This window comes from Oryx dammah, unplaced genomic scaffold, assembly GCF_014754425.2.
Source record: "Oryx dammah isolate SB20612 unplaced genomic scaffold, SCBI_Odam_1.1 HiC_scaffold_22, whole genome shotgun sequence".
Lineage (NCBI taxonomy): Eukaryota > Metazoa > Chordata > Mammalia > Artiodactyla > Bovidae > Oryx > Oryx dammah.
In genome coordinates this window covers 59,026,781-59,050,345 of record NW_024070206.1, presented here as the reverse complement: position 1 = coordinate 59,050,345, position 23,565 = coordinate 59,026,781, and the positions used below count along the sequence as shown (strand labels likewise).

The window sequence follows — 23,565 nt, the reverse complement described above, 5'->3', positions numbered from 1 at the left end:
GCCGGGCGCGTGGCGGGCCCCGCGCGCCCTCGCGCGTCCCCCGCGCCCGGACGCAGCTGGCGCGGTCGGTCTAGTGCAGCGCTCGGCTCCGCGCCTCGGGCGCTCGGCTTCACCTTCAGAGGCGCGGGGCGTGCGCGTCCTTCTCCCCTGGCCTCCGCCTCCCCTGGAAGGTAGGGGCTGCGGTGGGGGCGCGGCGGGGGCGGGGGGCGCGGGGACCAGGCCTCGACGTGTGGGGGACCCGGCGTGCGCCGCGGGGGTGGGGGCGCCGGGGAGGGGCTCCGGGGCGCGGGGAGGGCTGCTCGCTTCCTCGGTGGGTAGTTGCTCCGCTCCGCAATTCCGGGAGAGGGAAGATGCAACTTCAGGCAGCCGGGCGAGCGCCGGAGAGGTGGCTTTTACCGCAGTGGAGGGGCGGGGTGGGGGCCGGAGGGGAGCGCGGAGGAGGCGCTGGCTTTGTACACTTCGTCAAAGGCGACGCGGGAGGAGGGGAGCTCGGATGCGCTCTCCATCCATTAGGAGACAAAGAGCAAATTGCCTTACTTTAAAGTAAAACGCTCCGGCTAATGAAGGTGGGTGATGGGGTTGTGGGGCCGGAGGAGCCGCTTCAGTTATTAAGGGTTCGGCGGATGGGGTCGTTGCCTGTGGGCACCGAGCGCGGCTGCCTCGGAGACAGGTTTGCAGGAGGGGCGTCGCTTTGCCTCCCCCTCCCCTGGCTCCCTGCCCGTCAGCTGGGAGCGCAGAAGTGACCCTAATGTTAAAAGAAGTGAGAGCTCTGAAGGGAAGTTGGGGCAAGGGTGGGGGTGGGGGCGAGGGTTCTTGCAATGACTCTGAGGAGCGGTGGGGAGGGGGTCTGGCAAGCGGGGACTCCTCGGAGATGCACCCAGCCTGCCAAGGGTGGGGGCAGGGGTGGGGATGGTACTGATCGCGATTTACACCCAGGCATACACTAGGAAAGAATACTTGGGGTGTGTGTATTTGGGGAGGGAGGGTCGGGTCGGAAAAGCTCCTGGTCTGCCATTTCCAGGAAGAGCTAACCTACTGAAGAGTTACGATCATTATTTAGATTAAACCGCCTCGTTAAGTTTTAAAGAATAAGTTTGAATGAATAAGTTTGTATGAATAAGTTTGGTAAAAGCCAGCCGAGCTGGGTATTTAAAACAGTGGTTCGTGGAGGAGGGTTAGTGTGCGGTGACAATCAGCGGTGGTGGGCTGGGGGGCCGGTGGACCCCTGCTATCAGGGACCAGGGAGACTGAGCCTTTTACCCGAAAAATGTGGGTCTGTTCGTCAGCCCCGATTATTATCGGCGTTAACAAGCTCCCCGCTGCAGACCCGGATCTGACCAGGAGCTTCTGGGTTGTGTGTCTGTATCCTACTCATTCCACTGGGCTTATTGATAAAGAAGTAATTGGTCTCCGGGTGTGCAGAGATCAACTTGCTCAGCCCTCTTTTTAAAATATATTCATCCTGTGCCTTATTTAATCCAGATGCACAAAAAGCCATTTGCTGCTGCATTGTTGGTTTACATTTTTTGAAAAGGCGACTGGTGTAACCTGTGGAATTTGAAATGCAAATAAAAGCTCGTGGGAGTTGAGGCAGAACAAATCAGCATTTATAAAGTGAAAAAGATTTAATGTCTCTGAAATCATTGCGGAGGAAAAAAAAAAAAAACTGGAGAGGGGGAGTGCTTTTTCAGGGAGTGAATTGTGACGTCAGGTCTTTTTGGAAAAGATGTTATTTTTAAGGTCTGAAACCCGGGTATGTAAAGTGCTTACAGGAAAAACAGATTACAAGATTAACATCTGTTAACATGATCGTTTATCTCCAGCCAAAAATAGGTCAGTTCTTTCTTAAGGAAACACTATGACTGGCGCATGATTAAATAATAAAATTAAAATAATGGATTCATAAATTAGGACCGGCGATGGTGATACTCTGACCTGTGAAGAACATTTTTTAATTTCGAGATCAGTGAAAGGTCAAAGTCCCTTTTGGGTGTTGAGGACAACTTCACCCCGCGTCCACTACCCGCCCCCCCTCCCATGACCCCTCCTTTTCACAGCTAGCTTCCTCTCCGCCCCCACCCCGATTGCTAATTTTCCCTTTCATCCATTGTGGAAGTATAAAATATATTTAAATGGATATTGTCTGACGCCCCCGTAGTTAAAGAAGGCAAACTCTCGGCGCAGATGGCTAACTTTCAGAGCTTTGCTGTTGTTTTACCAATAAATGAAACGGTAGGGAGGGGGGGAAAAAAAGGAAACAGCCTTGCAAAATCTCCCTGCCCCCTGGGTGTGAGTGACGGCTCTCCTGGCCAATCCGCAGCGGCTTTCTCCATCCCGGAGGTAATTTGGGGTGTGAGTGTGTACGCGCGCGCGCGTGCATGCGCCCATGTGTCTGCACACTGTTAAGTCCGACCATCCCCGCGCATCCGCAGGCTCCGGATTTGCATAGTTGTGAGCTGTAGACGTGGACACGCTTTTATCCGAGTCTGTGCAGCTAAGTAGGCACGCAGCAGTCTCTCCTGAGTGTCCTCCTGTAAAGAATGGGCATCAGAGGTGCTTTCAGATTCAAGGCGAAACCTGCAGAAGGGGAAGCCAAGGAGTGATGCGATTGTGCTTCTCAGAGATTATCCAAATGTGTAGTTTCTCCCGTCTCGTTCCCACGCGACAGACGCGCCCCGCTTCTTGGGGTTGGAGTGTGAGAGCCCACTCGCCCGGCGCCAAGCGTAGCGAAATCGGGAATTGTTGAAACTGGTGTTCACTGTAAAAGTGAAGGGCAGCGTGTACCTTCCAACTTCAGATTTTTTTTTTTTTTTTCTCCCTGGCAGTTGATACTCCGACCGTGGCAGAGCCTAGAATGTGACCAGTTCACGGTCAGGGAAAGTTACGCTGCCCACCCGACTTAGGAACGCGCAGCGCTGGTGGTGCGCTCGCGCACAATGCGCACATTCACGCGCGGAGAGCGTCCCGGGCCGCCCCGCGTTTTCTGCGGTTTAGCCGGGCACCCACTTTCCTCGGAATGTGAGTGGTGGTGGCGTGTGGAAGTGTGCGGGCCCGACTGGCCGAGCAGCATCTGCTCAGTGTTGGAGTCGCGGCGCCGCTTCGCCCCGGGGCGGACGGCGGTGCTGCGGGGAACAGGTTAAGGCCCCACTCGTGCCCCCTCCTTCCCGGAGACCTTCCCTGGGAGGGACCTGCGCCCCGGCCTCGTCCACGCGCGGTGTATCCGGCTGCGGGGCCGCGCAGCGGTCACCCGGACGGTCCATGGGCGATCCCGGGCGACAAGATCCTAACTGGGCGACGAGGTGGTGTCCAGCCGCGCGCCCCCCGCCCGGGCCGTTCCCGATCCCTAATCCGAGTACAACTCGGTCCTCCCCCCCGCCCCCCATCTCTGTGAGCTCGTGGATGGGGGAATGGGTAGCAGGGGGAGGTGTCGCTGGATTAAATCACTCCTGTTTCTGCTCTCCTGGGGTGCGGCGCGGGGCCCGAGGCATCGGGGGGCGCGGGGGCCGGGCGGGGGCGGGGGCGCTTACCTGCCCGCCCCGGGGGCGGGGGCGGCGGCCGCGCGCCGGCTGGCTCTCTGGGGGAGGGCCGGGGGCGGGGCGGGCGGGGCGGGGAGGGAGGAGGGCCTGGCCTGCGCCCCCGCCCCCCGGCGCCCGCCCCCCGCCCCCGTCATGTGGAGCGGACGTCACACGCCTGCACTGTAACCCAAGAAGTGAAAGAGACGGGGACCCACGGCCCAACTTCGCACCGTAACAAAGGCGGGGGTCCGTGCGGGCCGGAGGGAGTCTAGTTGGGGAGGGATCGGGCTCGCCGGAGCGAGTGGGGGATGGAGCTGGGGGTGGGGCCGCCCTGGGGGGAGATGTTGTGGGGGGGCTTTGCCCGGGCGTGAGGGCCTGGTCTGGGAGTGGGGTCCTGGCTGGGGCCGGGGAAGCGGGGGTCCGGGCAGGGGTCCACGGGGAACGGGGCAGTGGGGGCCGGGGCGGGGGTCCACGCGGAACGGGGCAGTGGGGGCCGGGGTGGGGGTCCACGCGGAACGGGGAAGTGGGGGCCGGAGCGAGGGTCTGCGGCGGACTGGGCGGTGGGGGCCCGGGCTGGGGTCTGCGCGGGGCCCTGGCCGGGCGGGGGTGTGCGCGACATCGCGCACCGCTCCAGGGGCCCCGGCGCCGCCAAGGCCAGGTAATTGGTTTCTATTTTAAACTTCACTTTGTCCTGGCGGAGGTGGGGCGGTGGGAAAGGCGTGGCCCTGGGGCTATTACATAAGGGTACGTACCTGATCCAGTCCGGGCGGGGGGCCGCGCGTGGCTTTAGGCGCGAGGGGCTGGTGGGCACCGGGCCCGGGGGTCCCGGTGCGGGGCTGCAGGGCGTGGAGTTGCTGCACCCTGCCCGTGGGCCCTAGTACGTGTCGTCCGTGGGGGGCCGGCTGCACCCCACGCTGGGACTGAAAGCCCGGGGGGCCGGGGGCTGGGCCTGCCGGCGGGGTCCACCGCGTAACAAAGGGCAGGGCTGCGGGACCCTGGGCCGCGCGCGGCGCTGACCTAACGGCAAGTCACAAAAGTCTCAATTAAGCGTGCAACAGAAAGGCATTTCCCCCGTGAACCTGCCCTTATTCTCCAGTCTTGATTAAAGATGATTTAACCATTGAGGTGCTCCCACCCGGTGGCTGTGTGAGACATACCATTAAAGGACTGACCGGAGGAGAATCAAGCGTGATTATTCTCCCAACAGGATCTTCTCCGGATTATTTTTTCTTCCTCCCTATTAATACGATTGGAGTATTTTGGTTGAGGAATGTAAGTGCTACTTTAGGGAACTCGGCATGCCTGCTATTCGGTAGGATCTTATTGCTGCTGCGCAAAAAAGAGCTGATTTTATCATTTGTTTGTTCCTTCATTTTCTCTGGCATTCTTTGATTGTGGCGTCAAAATAGCTGTGCATTTATATTTACACAGACCGGCCAGAATTAAGTGCCCCGCAAGCCACTGCTGCGCAGCTTTCCGTGTGTGTGAAGTGGGAGGGGCGGAGTTGGCCCGGGTCTAGAGCTCCTGTCCGGGAGAGGGACAGACAGTTCCTTGAGAGCAACTCCCAGCTCCCCTGAATGGGCCCTGGGAGACCCTGAGTTCTGAGCCAGACTCCAGTTTTTTGGTAATGGAATTCGAAGTTTGATGTGTTAAGATACAAATATATCATGTCTGATATTTTTCTTAGTTCATTAGTAGGGCTTTGTTTTAACTTGCCAATTTGAATATAATGAAACCCTTAAAGCACAGTAACATGAAAAAAAAAAAAAAAATCCCAAGGGATGTGCCCTGAAACAGAGAAGACTGGGGGAAGTCTCTAAAATGAAACAAGACAGTCAAGGAGCCTATTTGGTAGGTAAAGGAGAGGAGTGCTGCTTCATTTTATTTCTAAAAGCTGTTGTTTGTCAGAGCTGCTGCTGCTGCTGCTAAGTCACTTCAGTCGTGTCCGACTCTGTGCGACCGCATAGACGGCAGCCCACCAGGCTCCCCAGTCCCTGGGATTCTCCAGGCAAGAACACTGGAGTGGGTTGCCATTTCCTTCTCCAGTTGTTTGTCAGAGCAGTCTTTCCAAATGGCTTAATATACTGAAACTTACTCAATCAAGAACTTTTAACGTTTGGATGTGTAATTGATATTAGTCACTGATGACCCAAGAGTAGTTTTCATCACCAGTCTTAATCCCATTGTTAATTTGTAAAGGACCTTTAAAGTTGACTAATTTAGAGATTAAAGTTTTCTTGGGGCTCTGAAGTCCCACATGTCTAACTTTGTAACGTGTTTTTGTAACGGGTCCCACAGACCAACCCAGAGTGAATTAAATGGGTGATGTTTGTGAAAACAAGTCGATGCTGAAATCGCCTTGTCTCCACTTCCATGAATTAAACTTTAACTTCACTTACCTTACCTGCTCCTACTTGAAGATATCTGAGTCTTACAGGTGGAGCATTTGGTGTGGAGATTAAGTTTAGCAACAATTATGTAAAAAAGAAAAGGAAACTTCTTTAAAGAATAACTCAGAGTGGGGTAAGCTCTAACAGATGGTTTTCAGCCTTACTAAATAGGGAAAAATGATAATGTGACCTAGGAATTTAAGGAGAGTTTAGTCATGAGTATTTCTTGAAAAACCAGTACTTGGTTTATTGGGTAATTGTGGATTTTTATTTATTCATTTTCTAGGATATGTATTGGTCTTATAAGTTAGCAGATCGGCTCTTTTATAAAGAATTTTGTGAGAATGCCTGTAAGTCTGGCCAGAGATTGTGTTTAGAGTTTCAACTGCATTATACCTTAATGGCATAGAAATAGGAAACTGAAATAGAAGCTGATTCTGTTCAGTGGGAAGGAGCTTGTCCAACCCTGTGTGCTATCGTTTGTTAATATGTTTGTTGTCAACATTCAGGATACTACACTCTTTTGATTTTTATTCCATTTTCAACATTGGTGTTAGTTATATCGTTAAAAGTGGTATTTTGCTTGTAATGTAATTAGATTTCTAACTGAATAAAGCAACTCTGTTGTACAGGAAGCATAACTTTTTCACTGGTGTTTGATGGCCATATTTAGCTGGAGACAACTAAATTTTCTCAGTAACAGGCATAGATTTTGGCAGAAGAAATGGAACTAATAAAGCAGAAGAAAGTGAAAAGATTTTGATCAGATATCTGCAGTCATAAATATTTGAACGTAGCAGTAGCATTCCTTCTTCAAAAGGAGATACTGTAGGTGCTGTAAATGTTTCTACATTTTAGCTCTTGGATGGAGTTATTCTGACACAGTTCTTTAAAAAATGCATCCCTTTGCTTTTCTAACCCCTCCCCCTCAAAAGCTCTAGAGGATGAGGGAAATGTTTCTTTAACTCTCTTCTTGCTGAATGCTGTTGGGAAATACTACCCTGTGCTGCCCTGGCCGTCTGCGCCGTGCTCCTCTCGGTGTACTCACAGCAGAGCTAGCACCCAGCATGTGGACCTGGCTTGGCTTACTTAGTACTGGGCACCTTTGATCTTCTTCTCCAGAATTCTGAATGTCTAAATAGGAAAAATTCATTGCATCACCGTTGTTAGCTCCCAGAGCCTTACTCTCTTGGTAGGAAACCACATCTCACTTGGCTTTTGCATCTTTCAAGTGAGTAGCAGCATCAGGATGTGGCTTCCTTCTGCAGTCTGATCGGAAAATGCAGAGGCCGGCTAGCAGGATGGAGCTTTGGGATGGCAGATGTGAATGTGGGGTGTGGGTGTGCATCCCTGGGCACCTGAAGTTTGGGTACTAGCAATTTTTTGACTGGTCGCTGGGCTTGGTACTCACTGGTGGTGTGAGTCACTCGTGAGACTGTGGCCCTTTTCTCCTTCCGGCCTCCTCCTTGGGGATGTCACCCCTGACCTTTTCCAGCTGATCACCAGCAGTATGTTGGCAGCAGTCTGTTTGGGATTAAATGAGCCTTGGGACCATGAGAGTGACAGCATTTTTCAGATTCAAGCCTTGGTGTCCCTTCTGTCTGCCTCCAGGAACAAGTGAATTTGGGGAGGGGAGAGGTGGGACTTTTCTCTTTGATGGAGGGGTGACCTTTGCCCTGAGTGAGATTCATTCCCCACCAGAGTGAGTGTGGGGGCACTGATTTATAGGAGGGCATCCTCTTTATTTTTGGACTCCAGCTATGAATAACTTGCAGTTTACAGAAATGCTGGCAAATTGTCACAAGCCTGTATTAAGAGAGGAATCCCATCAAATGTTTAATTATGAAGAATTTCTTCATAAAACTAACCTTATGGGAAGAATAAGGAAAAAGTTTCACTATAAATTTGAAATGTCATACCCAGTTCTTTAGAAAGAATCTTTATTTTAAAATTAATTTTCTTCAGGAGAGGGCTGTTTTAGGGTCTCCACTTAAATAGCTATGGGAGGAGTACGCATGCAGGCCCCATAAATGCGTTACTTGTAAGTGAGAGTTACACTCTCTGCCAAGGTGTACCAAGTGTGTTTCAGATGGACTGGTCAGAATGAGCAGTTGCAACTGTCTGTTTGGTGTGTTCTTTATCCCTCGCATCTGGCTACATGCGATTTGGGCAGCTGCAGCTTCTCTTCCCAGAGCTAATGCTGGTTGTCATGTTTATGTCCAGAATGAACTGTTTTCCAGCAGCATATATCGGAATCGTAACAAAGTGTAATTTTTGTGGCTCTCGACACCCCTTAAAAGTAGTTTTCCAAAAAAGAGCTGGTGTTTAGTCTTCAATTCAAATGGCACTGAGAATCACAAAGCAGAAGTAATTAGAAATGCAACTCTTTTTAGAACCCAAACATGTAAATACGTGTAAAATGATGAGTCAAGCGCCATCACTGAGTGTTGAAAAAATCAATTCAAAAAGCAACTCCACTGGGTGTAGGTAGATTTTCCTGTGTATGTCAAATATGTGTTCATTCCAGTAGGTTGTCTTTTTCTTTCTGTTCTGTTGTGGTTGGTGATGTTTTGCAGTCAGGAATCTAGTCAAGTCGTTATGTTCTGAAAACCGACTTTAAGAAATACGTATTACATGTGGCCTGACGTTCAGACACTTCCTCACTGGAGGGTTGAAAGGAGGAGACCGAATGTTTCCCTTTCAGGAGGAGAGTAAGCTGGCGCGCTCTTCCTCCAGAACCAGGTAGGCTGCCTCTCACCATTTCTGGCACCGGGGACTGCTGTTGTCGGCTCAACCCTCGGTGCAGCTGTCTTGCTCTTTTCTTGCTCACACAGGAGATGGGGAGCGTAGGCTAACATGTGGTGTTAGCTTTCACGACATAGTTGAAGGCAGACTGAAAAACTGAGGTTCTCCAGTAAAACTCTAGTTTTTTCTTAGGCACTCGGAATTAAAAAAGAAACCCTTTCCCAGCATTATTTGATCTTCCCTCGAAAAACCCTCCCTCTCCAACTCTTCCCATGTGAAAGGAAAGGATATTTGTTTAGGAATTTTTGTCCTTTGTCTCAGAGAAGGGCAACATGCGCCTGTGTTTGCCATATGGCACTGTTTAACCTATGTTGCTCGGACTGACTGGGGCTGCGTGAGGCGCTGATTCCTTTCAACATTCCAGAATGTTCTTTGAAAGTTGGGACAGTGAGGGATGCATCCAGAGTTGTGCTGAGAGGCTGTGCCTGGCTTCCTCAGCTTCTTGTTCAGTTGGTATCTGAGGGCTGTGAGCAAGTGTCGCTTTTCTTTTTTTCCCCTGAAATAATGTTTGTGGGAAAAGAGTTTGACATTAAATGTTGGCTGATTCTGTGGATTCAGGAAGACACACAGCCCCATGTGAGTAGTTAAAACTTCTGCTGGTTGTAAATGGGCTGAAAGTTGGGCTGGTGAGACAGGATTTCCATTGTTTAGTCCCTAATTATTCTGGTGACTTTAACCTAGAGCTAAAAAAATATGTGTTATTTTCCTTCTTAAAAAATTAGCTTATTATTATTATTTTTCTTAATGGATGGATGAACCCTTGAACAGATGGGTGATCCTAATTTATAGTTTAAACTTTTGTGGCTGCTTTTGTTCTGGGATTATCTAAAGGCAAATCTGTGATGTTTTCACTGAAGAATTTGTTTTATTTACACATATTATCTGGAATGTTTAGATAGACATGTATGTGATCACAAGCTTCTCTGTTACATGCTGCATTTCTGGAATGGATGGATGTGGGCATGGATGAAGAGTCTGCCTCCATTTTTTTGGGGGGGTGTTTTTATTAAAATATAATTGACATTTAACATTGTATGAGTTTAAGGTATGTGATATTTTGGTTTGATACTTCTTCAATTGAAGTATGATTTACAATACCTATGGGTATCAGGTGTACAACATAGTAATTGGATATTTTTATGGATTATGCTCCACATAAAATTATTATAAAATATTGACTACATTCCCTGTGCTGTACGTTATGTCCTCGTGTCTTGTTTATCTTCTGCCTATGTAGAGGTACCTTTTATCTCTTAATCCCCTTCACCTATCTTGCCTGTCCCCCACTCTGCTTGCCCAGAAACTACTAGGTTGTTGACCGTAACTGTGAGTCAGTTTCTATTCTTATTTATTTACTTTTAATTGGGGGGTGGTTACTTCACAATGTTGTGTTGGTTTCTGCCATACAGCAGCAGGAATCAGCCATTGGTATACACATGGCCTCCTTCTTTTGACTCTCCCTCCCACCCTCCACCCCATCCCACCCCTCTGGGCCATCACCGAGGCGCCGGTTGAGCTCCCTGTGCTATACAGCGCCTTCCCACTAACTGTTTCACACGTGTAATGTATGTGTCTCAGTGCTGCTCTGCTTGTGTTTAAGGTCCCATGTGGCTGCAGAGTTGCCCATCAAAGCTCCTGTATCTCTAGACAGTTTCTTGCTGACTCAATCTCCTCAGCTTTAATCATAGTGTGTTTCCCCGTTTTAAGGAAAGAAGTGAACACGTGACATTCATCTATGTGTGTGTTGCCTGTAAAGTACACGTAAAGGCATGTGAGGATGGGAGGGTGGGCCAGGCACCACTCAGAGAGTCAGACTGATGAGAATCACGCAGGTGGGCACGTAAGGATGGGGGGGTAGGGTGGGCCGGGCACCACTCAGTAAGCCTGAGTGATGTGAACTCTGCAGGTGGGCATGTGAGGATGGGAGGGTGGGCTGGGTACCAGTCAGGAAGCCTGAGTGATGTGAACTGTGCAGGTGGGCACCTGAGGATGGAAGGCGGGGCCAGGTACCGCTCAGGAAGCCTGAGTGATGTGAACAAAGGCCACTTTGGCTGACGCATAATTCATATTGACACCATCAGTGACCCAGGGAGATTTCTGTGCCAGTTTGAGAAAATATCATCATTCACATTGGTAATCATAGTCCCAGCAGATTTAGACTCATCACTCCAAGGCTTTCTGTGTCTTTAGCGTGACCATTAGCATAATGGTGATAATTTGTTCCTTTGACTCACACTGAGCGTAATTGAAATCAGTGTTATTGTGATGAGCATAGCACAGCCCAGGTGCTCAAGTGGCTTCCTTAGCTCAGAAACGGCTTTTTACTCTTTAAAACAAGAGGCGAGGATAATGATCTCATTCCTAAAAACAAAAAACAAAACTCTAAGTAAATAACTGAATTCCTAATGTAAAAATACTTGCCATAGCAACATAAACTTGGGACAATTCTGTAGTCATGGGATTAGTGGTTTAGTGGTAGGATTAAAATTGGCCTCAGTAAATTACCCTGGTGACAGAAAAGCAGAGTCTGTTAATGGTTTTACAGGAAGATTGGCTTATCAGTTATTTTCTAGGTTGACGAAAGATTATGGGCTGCTTAAAATTTGAACTTGACAAAGGAAGGTTAATTTTCCTAACAGCTATGATACACTTCAAAGTATCTGTAGGGACTGGTTAAAAAAAGAAGATACCGCAGTTAGAATTTGGGATTTATTTTGTGCATGTGGGTGTTGGTTGATGGACAGTCCAGTGTTTGTTTAGCTACGAATGTACAGGGCTGTTGAGAGTGTGTATTTCAGCCAGCGGTTAAATGAGGTCTTCCCAGTGTCCATGGAAATAGTAGACTATTTTGGAAAGTGCGTGAGCTCTTTGGGCCACAAAGGCACCATTTAGACGCGCACTGAGCTGCACCTCGTGGCCCAAGCAGGCTACAGTGGCCCACTGCTGCCCCGGGTGCTTGTTACGTCTTTGGGGTTTTCAGTTGATTCTATAGAATGACCATTAAAGGAAACATTTACTTCCCTGGTTATTTACCTTTCTTTGCGCACTGATTTTATTTCTGTTTGGGCTTGTTTAAAAGGGTTCATATTGAGAGTTATACCTATGTTACTGGCAGGCGGCTTAGGGATGCTTTGGGGGTGAATTGGACATTTTACAGGTACTGAAACACAGAAGGATTCAGTGACTCAGCGAGGCCACGGTGATGGAGTCGAGCTCTCACCCAGGGTTCCTGAGTCGTGGTCTCGTGCCCCCCCCCCGCTCCCCCCGCCATGCCCCATGGTGAGCTCACAGAAGGAAGCAAGGTTGCAGTGATTTCAGGATGAGCTTGTTGAGAAGGCTCAGGGCTGATCAGACCTCTGAACTCTGCGAGTCTTGTAGACCCAGCAGGCAGGTTCTTTACCACTAGCACCACCTTGGAAGTAAAGTGTAAATGAAAGTCAAGAACCAGGAAGTGAAATAATAGGTCCTGATGAGGGGAAAGTAGGATTTTGCATCCAGCTCATCTTGTTCCCGCCAGCAGATTTTACTTGAACTGAAATTTAGAATCTGAGTCTTCTGGCCACTAAAAGTGAGTGAAATAGGGCCATTGATACGTAAACTAGATGATGAGGGCAGAACTCACCAGCTCTCCCGTGAAGGAGGAGGGTTTTGTCCTGTAACCCTAAAGGACAGTCCTCACTCTGGTTTGTATGTTGGCCTTTTTCGCACAGGCCTTGTGTTTTCACATAGCTGACCTTCAGCGGTGCTCTTGGAGAGGGCCTGTGGTGGCTTGCAAAGGGGGTTCCTTGGAGCTCCCCTGGAACAAGGGCATCAGAATACAGCATCCCGAGCTGAGAGCTGTTTTTTGAGCCCCCATGACAACATGGTCCCAGGTATTGAGCACTGCAGTTTATCGTTATGAGTTGAGTTTTTATCTTTAAGGGCTTAACACAGACTTGAATTGAGTGACTACCTGAATAACCAGCCACCCCCAAACAAATAGCTCGTAAATGCTCTATCAAGGCTCATTCCTTTTTATGAACATTGGTTCCACGCCTGCCATGTTCTGTGTGTTGTTTGGTGTTCGTCACAGTTGGGAGGGAGGAGCTCATTCTAGCCCCTTGCCCCCAGGAGGATGCTGAGATCCTCGTGGTTGAGGAACTTGGGTTGTCTGAGCAGACCAGATTCTGGATGGTCACCTGAAGTCTCTCTTGCCTCCTCATGCTTATTGAAACCTAAGTTTGAGTCTTGGTGTGAGCCCCTAGAGTTGTGTCTGTGGAGATCACGTTGTGGAAGGCCAGTGTCCTTCCTCCGAGCCCCCGCCTCTGTTCAAGGTGGCCCGAATGACCAATGGGTCGCCAGGAGGGGCTGGGAGCCAGGGTCAGGATGCCCTCAGCGGGGACCGGCCCCCGAGCAGGCGGGCCTTGTGCAGTGTGTGGCCGTATCTGCTGTGAAGATGAGCAGAGGAGGAGTTTACACGGTGGTCTGGGGATCTGAAGCGAGGAGACCCCTGCGTCAGCCTCCAGTCGTCCAGCCAGCCAGGGGTAGCAGCCCCTCTCCTTCAGGCCGGCTTGCGGAGCCTGCACCAAAACCCAGGGGGGCCCGATCTTGGGAAGCCAGGTCCTTGTTGGGCAGGGGTCAGCAGCCTTTTTCTGTGAAGGGCCGGAGAGTAAACATTTGGGGCTTTGTGGGCCAGAATTTCTCTGCTGGGTCTCATTCGGTCTGCTTTGTAGCAGTCAGAGAAGCAGTCACAGACAACGTATCGGTGAGTAAACAAGCTCTGTGGATACTGAAACTTGATTTCATGTCATTTCACATGTCACAAAATGCCGTCCTCTCTTTGATTTTTACCCCAGCCACCGTCCTCAGCTCATATACAAGCTGCACAAAAACAGGTGGCTGGCAGGCTGGCTTTGGCCCCAGTGGGCTGACCACCCTGCTAGGCAGTGCTGCCTGGTGGTAGAACATTCTCAGTTTTGATTTTCTAGTTACCCCATGCAAAAAGGGTAAAGAAATGGGTAAAATTAATGATATGGTTTATTTAACCTGGTAGATCCAAAATGTTCCTTCAACACGTGATGACATAAAAGTTACTACTGAGATGTACTTGGCTCTCTGTCTTGCTCTGAGCCGTGGAAATCCCCATGGATCTTACACTCAGGGCTCAGCCCGACGTGGCCTTGCCCCTGTGGGGCTGGAGCAGCTGTGGGGCTGCAGATGCTGCTGGGGGTGGGAGCCAGAGCTGAGATTCATCAGGGACTTGCACTCCCCCAGTTCAGCTGTTGGTAGATAAGACTTCTAAGGGGCGGTGCAGGGCACTTTGGAAATATCTCAGATATTTCCAGAATCAGAGTAGCGTAATTAAGGGATAAAAGTTCCGATCTACCATTCTCCAGGTTTGTGCAGGAGCAGTGTGTGTGGGGTGCTGGGAAGGGCAGCTGAAGGAGGCACTGGGGTGTCCAGCAGCCCGAGGCTGACCCCGCCGCGTGTCTGTCCGCCAGACAGTCCCTGGTAAGTCGGCCCAGCACCCTTGGAAGCAGGAGCCGGCCTGTCCACATATTCCCCCGGATTCCTGCAGCTGCGCCCCTGCCTCTGATGCAGGATCCGGTAACTCAGGTGTGTTAATCCCAGATTGCAGGTGTGTGGGAAGGAGTTGTAGTGAAAGATGCAGCCTCTGGCTTCCTGTCTCATATCCAGTCGTGTGACTTCTGGCCGGTTGTGAAGCCCGTGTGCCTTAACTTGTTCATCTGTGAAATGGGGTCAGACACTGGCCTCCCCTGAGGGCCCGCAGAGTACAGTGTGCAGTGCACGAAAAAGAAAGGGAGCCCGAGAGCAGACTAAACTGCAGATGAAGGCCACTCAAGAATTTCGGAACACAGAAGTTGTGATGGTTCCGGTTTATTCTGTCTCATCTAGTGGTAATTTTATATGTAGCATGTAAAAATATAAACTTTACATCCAGCATAAAAGGCATTTAATTCTTCCTACTTTATGCACATTAAAAAAAAGTCTGTTTATTTTACAAGCAGGTGAGACTTGTGGTCTAATTCAGTTAGATAGATATTCTTTATATTCAGCGTGTGTGTGCTCAGTTGCTCAGTTGCATCTGACTCTTTGTGACTCCATGGACTGTAGCCTGTTAGACTCCTCTGTCCCTGGGATTCTCCAGGCAAGAATACTGGAGTGGGTAACCAGGCCCTCCCCCCGGGGATCTTTCAGACCTAGGGATCGAACTTAGATCTCCTGCAGGTGGATTCTTGATCACTGGGCCACCAGAAAAGCCCTTCCTGGGAAGCTTATTAAGCCTTAAATTCTAATTCGCCTCATTTTTGTTTTATTAACCTCACAATACAGAAAGCGACTGTATGAAATATAGAAACTGTCTAGTTTGCCTGGGGGCTTAAGGTGAGGCTGGAGTGTAAACCCCAGGCAGAGTTCACTGTTAATTTTGTGTGTCGTTGTTGTAATGACGATCAGACACCAACAAAATGCTCTCTGTGTGGAGGAGCAGAGTTTTCCTGAGATTATGGTTTTGCAGAGCTTCCCCTCACATTCTTCACAGATGACCTTGTGCCCATCTCATTTCTGCTCCCAGGTCCTGAGATGTGAGATACGGTGGTGGGATGAGAACACAGTATGCTTTGAGCTCTGTATCAAAGCTCGTGGAAATGCCAGAGTGGGGGCTTTTCACTCAGGAAGGCGGTGTGGACGCAAAGGGAAAACCTCTTTCCCTCACAATGGACCTGGAACCAGTGTCCTTCATCAGTCTTCTTAAAGTAGGTCATTTCAGTGTAACCCTATTAATAATAATATCAATGAAGATTCCTTTTCCCCAGATGGGCAGTAACAGTTCAGAAAAGCTGCTTCTCAGAGGGAAGAGTCAAGTCAGTAATAAGAGCAAATGGACCTCCTTTAAGAGGGTGATGCTTCTTTTAGGGAGAAAAGGGTTAAATGCAGTGTCATCAATTTCCGTTCCTTCATATCCACAGTGTTTTTGAGGATGGTTTGTGTCTTACTCCTGTGCTATAAGGAATCACAGTGAGAGACACGGAGGTCCTGCCCTTGTGGGCTTTACAGTGGGCCATGTCGTGAGTGTGGCAGAGTGTGATGGGGGTGTTTGGCTACCAGCTGGAAGGGGATTTACGGGTTTAAAATTGCAGGAGAATTCCATTGTGTCGGTACATTTATTATCTGCCACAGTCAGGCACAAAACCCTGCCGTTCCAGGAGTTGGTGCAGAGTGAGTCTGTGTCCCCACGAATCTCGAGACTGCTGTTCCTGCTGGCTGTTAAGTTGTTACGTTTTCGAGGTGAGACCTGGTTAAACTGCTTCCTGATTGTGGGGCTGGTCCTGCTCTTGGCCTCCAGGCTACGGTCTACCTGCTGCTCCTGCCCGAGAGTCCAGGTTCCGGTCAGCACGGTTTGCATTTAGACTTTAGTATTTAGACTGAAGGTCACATTGCATTTCTCACCCTATCAATCACCGAAATGCTTCTTTGGATAGATGAATGGTGTTGAAACAGACTAGAATTCTGTTGATTCTCTCGCCTATGGACTCACAGTATCAGTGTTCAGAAAACTTATCGGACCTAAAAAAAAAAAAAGATTGACCGGCATTCCTGTGGGATAACAAAGTCCAGATCAACGCTGTTCAGCTCTGAGAAAAAGCGCTGTTTCTCTTTTTCTGTTTCAGTGGCCCAGCTAGACCGTGCTTTAGATGTGTGCAGGTTGAGGCAAAGGGATATTTCCTCTTAAAGGAGGAATGAGGACTCTCAGTGTCAGGATCACCATTTTCTACTGTGTGGACCTGACATTCTTAGCAGAGTTTTGCCAATTTACATGCATCTCAATGCGTTGGATTTCATCAGGTAATTTATTTCAGTCGCTCAGTCGTGTCCAGCTCTCTGCGACCCCATGGACTGCAGCACGCCAGGCTTCCCTGTCCATCACCAACTCCCAGAGTTTACTCAGACTCATGTCCGTAGAGTCGGTGGTGCCATCCAACCGGGTCATCCTCCATCGTCCCCTTCTCCTCCTGCATTCAGTCTTCCCCAGCATCAGGGTCTTTTCCAATGAGGCAGTTCTTCGCAGTTGGATTTCATAAGTGAGTCCTTTGCTAAGAAAAGATTGAAAGCCCCGGAGATGGTCACCCTGAACTGGCTGCACATCTGGGGGCTCAAAGAGCTTAGGCGGTTTCTACCCGTTGTGTGAAATTTATGGGTATTCATTTGCCTGAGGATCTGCTGGTCAGATGGGACTTCAGGATGACAATAAATCCAAGTGTTCTGATTAAAACATCCCTTTCTTAGACAAACCATGGCTGGTCTTGGAGGTTAGTGGGAAGCAGATAGAGGATTGCAGGCTTACATTTAATCACATGGGGCAGAATTTCTTTCCTCTCCACTTGCATATTTAATTCACTGTAAGTTGTCTGAAGTTGAAGCTATGAATATGAGCTCCGTCCTATTTTTAATTTTGAAGATTTGTGGAAGCCGAGCACAAATGATGTCCTTTTCCATTCTCCCAAAACTTTGTTTTCTTCGGTAGCATCCCGTTTTCTGGCAGAGAGTTGATCTGAATGTCTTTATTCTGGAAATTAATATGAAGCTTCATATTTTAATTATTGAGCCAGAATTAAACATGGACATCTGGGGCCCGAACCTTATGCTGTGTTTCTCTTGTGTAAGGGGGTAAAGACAGACACACTACTTCACTTTGAAGACATAGAGGTTTTCAAAAATAAGTTACATATAAGTTCACAAAATGGTACGAAGACACGGCACTTTTCCCTTAGGTCTGCTTCTGCTCCATTCAGCCGTGTCTGACTCTTTGCAACCACTGGGACTGTAGCCCGCCAGGCTCCTCTGTCCATGGGATTTTCCAGGCAGGAATACTGGAGTGGTTCCCACTTCCTTCTCCAGGGGATCTTCCTGACCCAATCAAACCCGAGTCTCCTGTGTCTGCTGCATTGTAGGTGGATTCTTTACCACTGAGCCACTGAGGAAGCCCTCGTTGGGGGTGGAGTTCAGGGTAAATAACTTGTTAAAAGCAAGAGAGTTCCAGAAAAACATCTATTTCTGCTTTATTGACTGTGCCAAAGCCTTTGACTGTGTGGATCACAATAAACTGTGGAAAATTCTGAAAGAGATGGGAATACCAGACCACCTGACCTGCCTCTTGAGAAACCTGTATGCAGGTCAGGAAGCAACAATTAGAACTGGACATGGAACAACAGACTGGTTCCAAATAGGAAAAGGAGTGCGTCAAGGCTGTATATTGTCACCCTGCTTGTTTTACTTATATGCAAAGTACATCATGAGAAACGCTGGACTGGAAGAAACACAAGCTGGAATCAAGATTGCCGGGAAAAATATCAATAACCTCAGATATGCAGATGACGCCACCCTTATGGCAGAAAGTGAAGAGGAACTAAAAAGCCTCTTAATGAAAGTGAAAGAGGAAAGTGAAAAAGTTGGCTTAAAGCTCAACATTTAGAAAACTAAGATCATGGCATCCGGTCCTATCACTTCATGGCAAATAGATGGAAAACAGTGGCTGACTTTATTTTTTTGGGCTCCAAACTCATTGCAGATGGTGACTGAAGCCATGATATTAAAAGACGCTTACTCCTTTGAAGAAAAGTTATGACCAGCCTAGACAGCATATTACAAAGCAGAGACATTACTTTGTCAACAAAGGTCTGTCTAGTCCAGGCTATGGTTTTTCCTGTGGTCATGTATGGATGTGAGAGTTGGACTGTGAAGAAAGCTGAGCGCCGAAGAATTGATGCTTTTGAACTGTGGTGTTGGAGAAGACTCTTGAGAGTCCCTTGGACTGCAAGGAGATCCAACCAGTCCAAGTCCTGGATGTTCATTGGAAGAACTGATGTTGAGCTGAAATTCCAATACTTTGGCCAGCTGATGTGAAGAGCTGACTCATTTGAAAAGACCTTGATGCTGGGAGGGATTGGGGGCAGGAGGAGAAGGGGACAACAGAGGATGAGATGGTTGGATGGCATTACCGACTCCACGGACATGAGTTTGGGTAAATTCTGGGAGTTGGTGATGGACAGGGAGGCCTGGCATGCTGTGGTTCATAGGGTCGCAAAGAGTCTGACACGACTGAGCGACTGAACTGATAATTGATAACTTGTTAATTGATTTTCAGTCACGTATTTGAGCAATTGAATTATAGACAAATACTTAGGGTAGCATTCTCCTTGCTGAAATTAAACTATTTCTTTTCAAATAATTGTAGAAAATGCATAGCTGGTAGGCTGCAGAGACTCTTACTATCTTTGCCATCAAGATATTTACAATCCAAAGTAAATTGCATTTTGCATTTTGAGAAAAAAGGACGTGTGTGACATTTCACAGTGTTTTTATAATTTTTACTTTATGCAGGCTGCTGTGTACTGACTGCCTTCTCAATATCAGTCACTGTATTAGGCATTTAAATCCATCAGCTTCATGAATGTATTTGGAATTTCAATATACATACATGTTGTTGTTCAGTTGCTAAGTCCGGTCTGACTCTTTGTGACTCCATGGACTGCAGCATACCAGGCTTCCCTGTCCACTATCTCCCAGAGTTTGTACAAACTCGTGTCCCTGGAGTCAGTGATGCTATCCAACCATCTCATCCTTTGTCACCGCCTTCTCCTCCTGCCCTCAGTCTTTCCCAGTATCAGGGTTTGTTTTTTTTTTCCCCAAAATTAAAATGGGAGTTTTCCGTCAACTTATTTTCTCAATTTTTGGGGCTGCATTGCGTGATTGTGGGATCTTAGTTCCCCAACCAGGGGTCAAACTCTCACCCCCTGTATTGGAAGGGCAGAGTACTAACCACTGGACCACCAGATAAGTCCTACAATGTATTCTTCTTAAGGGATGCGCAGAGTGTTAAGGCTGGCACACCCCATCCTGGTTTTTAAGTGCCCAGTACCCAGTGTGGTCTGTTCGGAGCCGCTGGAAGGGGATTTGGGTGCGAGCAGCCAGTGGGCAGGCCGGTAGCCAGCAGCCGGATGTTGCCCCGGGAAGCTGCTCTGCATGTGTCCGGTAGTGGACTCTTGTGTCGCTGAGGGTTTCCTAGTGTGCAGTGAGCCTCTCTGACACACATGGTTTTGTGCATGTGTTGAAATGTTTCTTTGGGGTTAGTTCCCCAAGATGGAGTTTTTGGCGGGAAGAGGCGTTTTCATTGAGGGATATTAACAAGTTTCCCATCAGGATATCAAACTGTCATTTCACACCCTCAGCAACAGTCAGGGATGTGAGGCTTTGTCTTTGCCAGCTCTTGATGTTATCAGTCTTTTAGTCTTGGGCAATCTGATAGGGAAAATACGCACCGGATTTTAAAAATTTAAAGCCGCATCGAGCATTTCTTAGGGTCTGTTGACTATTATTTCTCTTGTGAACCACCTGTTCACTTACTCGGTCAGTTTTTCACTGAGTTATTTAATGATTTGTTGCTTTGTAAGAACATTTTCTTTATTAGGACAGTAGCTCTGTGCTCTGTTGTCTCAGATAACTTTTGGTTTCAGTTCAGTTCAGTTCAGTCGCTGAGTCGTGCCTGACCCTTCACGACCCCATGAATCGCAGCACACCAGGCCTCCCTGTCCATCACCAACTCCCGGAGTTCACCCAAACTCATGTCCGTCAAGTTGGTGATGCCATCCAGCCAGCTCATCCTCTGTCGTCCCCTTCTCCTCCTGCCCCCAATCCCTCCCAGCATCAGAGTCTTTTCCAAGGAGTCAACTCTTCGCATGAGGTAGCCAAAGTATTGGGGTTTCATCTTTAGAATCAATCCTTCCAAAGAACACCCAGGACTGATCTCCTTTAGAATGTACTGGTTGGATCTCCTTGCAGTCCAAGGGACTCTCAAGAGTCTTCTCCAACACCACAGTTCAAAAGCATCAATTCTTCGGTGCTCAGCTTTCTTCACAGTCCAACTCTCACATCCGTACATGACCACAGGAAAAACCATAGCCTTGACTAGACGGACCTTTGTTGGCAAAGTAATCTCTCTGCTTTTGAATATGCTATCTAGGTTGGTCATAACTTTCCTTCCAAGGAGTAAGCATCTTTTAATTTCATGGCTGCAATCACCATTTGCAGTGATTTTGGAGCCCCCCCAAATAAAGTCTGACACTGTTTCCACTGTTTCCCCATCTATTTGCCATGAAGTGATGGGACCAGATGCGATGATCTTAGTTTTCTGAATGTTGAGCTTTAAGCCAACTTTTCCCTCTCCTCTTTCACTTTCATCAAGAGGCTTTTTAGTTCCTCTTCACTTTCTACTATAAGGGTGGTGTCATCTGCATATCTGAGGTTATTGATATTTCCCCTGGCAATCTTGATTCCAGCTTGTGCTTCTTCCAGCCCAGTGTTTCTCATGATGTACTCTGTGGTATTAAGAAGAGGTGGCAAGAATACACAGAAGAACTGTACAAAAAAGATCTTCACGACCAAGATAATCACGATGGTGTGATCACTCACCTAGAGCCAGACATCTTGGAATGTGAAGTCAAGTGGGCCTTAGAAAGCATCACTACGAACAAAGCTAGTGGAGGTGATGGAATTCCAGTTGAGCTATTTCAAATCCTGAAAGATGATGCTGTGAAAGTGCTGCACTTAATATGCCAGCAAATTTGGAAAACTCAGCAGTGGCCACAAGACTGCAAAAGGTCAGTTTTCATTCCAATCCCAAAGAAAAGCAATGCCAAAGAATGCTCAAAACTACCGCACAATTGCACTCATCTCACACGCTACTAAAGTAATGCTCAAAATTCTCCAAGCCAGGCTTCAGCAATACGTGAACTCCCTGATGTTCAAGCTGGTTTTAGATGAACTGCCTGATGTTCAAGCTGGTTTTAGAAGAGGCAGAGGAACCAGAGATCAAATTGCCAACATCCGCTGGATCATGGAAAAAAGAAAGAGAGTTCCAGAAAAACATCTATTTCTGCTTTATTGACTATGCCAAAGCCTTTGACTGTGTGGATCACAATAAACTGTGGGAAATTCTGAAAGAGATGGGAATACCAGACCACCTGACCTGCCTCTTGAGAAACCTATGTGCAGGTCAGGAAGCAACAGTTAGAACTGGACATGGAACAACAGACTGGTTCCAAATAGGAAATGGAGTGCGTCAAGGCTGTATATTGTCACCCTGCTTATTTAACTTATATGCAGAGTACATCATGATAAACTTTTGATTTATTTCTTTTCTATTCTTCACTTTATGTAAGTTCTTTTTGCTCCAGAAACATTCAAATAGCCTCCATCTAAGTTGTTTCTCAAAATGTGTATGACCGTAACTGGTTTTTTTGTTTGTTTTTTTTTTTTGCATTTGAGCAAGTGAAGAAGTGTGTGACAGGCCTTTTGGTTTCTTTCCTGATTATTATTCTGTTGCTTCTTCTATTGATTCCTGAATAGATTTTGGATGTTTATTTAGGGCTTAAGGACGCTTACTCCTTGGAAGAAAAGTTATGACCAACCTAGATAGCATATTGAAAAGCAGAGACATTACTTTGCCAACAAAGGTCCATCTAGTCAAGGCTATGGTTTTTCCTGTGGTCATGTATGGATGTGAGAGTTGGTCTGTGAAGAAAGCTGAGTGCCGAAGAATTGATGCTTTTGAACTGTGGTGTTGGAGAAGACTCTTGAGAGTCCCTTGGACTGCAAGGAGATCCAACCAGTCCTTTCTGAAGGAGATCAGTCCTGGGTGTTCTTCGGAAGGAATGATGCTAAAGCTGAAACTCCAGTACTTTGGACACCTCATGCGAAGAGTTGACTCCTTGGAAAAGACTCTGATGCTGGGAGGGATTGGGGGCAGGAGGAGAAGGGGACGACAGAGGATGAGCTGGCTGGATGGCATCACTGACTCGATGGACGTGAGTCTGAGTGAACTCCGGGAGTTGGTGATGGACAGGGAGGCCTGGCGTGCTGTGATTCATGGGGTCGCAAAGAGTCGGACACGACTGAGCGACTGAACTGAACTGAACTGGTGGCTGAGGTGGTAAAGAATATTTTAATAGAATATTAGTAATTTCTTTCAATATTATCACATTTGTTAATGTAGCGCTTTGAAGAACTTTATTCTTTTAATTTTTGGTGGTCCATGGATCTAATTTCCCCCATCTCCTACTTTATTTTTTGTTTTTGATTAGGCCAGCTTGTCAATTTTCTCATTCATTGGGCTTATCAAAGAGCCAGTTATTGACTTTATCAATTTTGCTGGGTTTTGTTCTCATTTGTAGTTACCTTTTAAAATTCAAATTTACGGCTTTTAATGCTTTTTTGGTTACTTCTTGACTTGCATACTTCACGTCCATGTTTTCTTTATTTTTAGTCCCACAGCTGGTTACCCTTCCAGCTTTCCTTGTGTCCCATACATTTTGACACAGAGGGGTTCAGGAGAGGTTTGCAGTTGCCCGTGATCTTCTCCTGCCCCAGGAGTTGTTATGGAGAGTTTAAAATTTTCCAGATGGCTGAGCTTTTGCTAGTGTTGTTTCTGCTTTCACTTGGTAGTTTTTGATGTCACATTACTATATATGAAACTTGGAAGACCTGTGCTGTTTCTGATTTATGGAACTGTTAGAGCCCATCTTTGTGGTCAGCATGTAGCCACCTTACGTTCTATCCTTAGTTTAGCAAACTGGCCAGCATGGGGTTTGACGTTACATACTTGATAAACCCTACTTTTTCATTCACGTCTACTATTGTTTTTGCCTTTTTAATCTGCTGGGTTTAAGAGAGATTTGTTAATTCTCCCAGATCCATTTTGTCTCTTGTGATCTATCCAGTATTCACTGGGGTGTTTGCTTTATGTCTTTGGTTCTGTGTTACATGATTTAAACATGTAGGACAGCCTTATTCTTGGTGGT

The 23,565-nt window shown here is 47.8% G+C and overlaps 1 protein-coding gene across 2 annotated transcripts in view; it reads left to right on the top strand.

Moving 5' to 3' along the window:
- Positions 1-28: 28 nt before the first annotated feature.
- Positions 29-23,565, top strand: part of ZNF516 (zinc finger protein 516) — a 100,153-nt gene continuing 76,616 nt past the window's right edge. The window contains exon 1 of one of the 2 annotated variants that reach the window (XM_040264367.1): positions 29-170. The gene's annotated coding sequence lies outside the window, so the exon portion shown is untranslated. Of the gene's footprint in view, positions 171-3,703; positions 3,762-23,565 lie in introns of those variants that run through there. The other variant, XM_040264368.1, reaches the window with a different exon arrangement.